Source organism: Anneissia japonica, unplaced genomic scaffold (genome assembly GCF_011630105.1).
Source record: "Anneissia japonica isolate Jap-2015-1 unplaced genomic scaffold, ASM1163010v1 scaffold8330_len36538_cov93, whole genome shotgun sequence".
NCBI lineage: Eukaryota > Metazoa > Echinodermata > Crinoidea > Comatulida > Comatulidae > Anneissia > Anneissia japonica.
Window position 1 is genome coordinate 10,018 of NW_022734538.1, and position 499 is coordinate 10,516.

Sequence of the window (499 nt, forward strand, 5' to 3'; positions counted from 1 at the left end):
TAGGACATAGTATTTTGGTCCGAAGACATGTTTCCAGTAGTACACAGTGGCGCCGAGAGACCGGGGAAAAATAAAGAAAGACAAATAATAAAGGTATACATTCATCCAGTATCATTCATGTGTTTTTCTCACGAGAATTGTAAATAAAACTTCCGTTTATCGATGAAAGCTCGTAATTAATCGCTTCTAATTCTTTTTTTCATGAATATTTTCATGACCTCTACTGCGAGTGTATGTTTACAATGTATCATATAATATTCTTTTTTTCCACTTTTTTACGTTGTTAATTAATAATTATCAAAGGCTTGGACCCTGGACATCGTCACTATACATACAAGTTAGAAAATACGAATAGACCTGCTAGAGATTCAATTGTCAAACAAATACTAAATTAATATAATAAAACAGTGGCGGAGGCCCAACCCATACCCTCTAAATCCCTCTAAATTCTTCAAAATTTAACAAAACTTGAGAGAGAGAGAGAGAGAGAGAGAGAGAG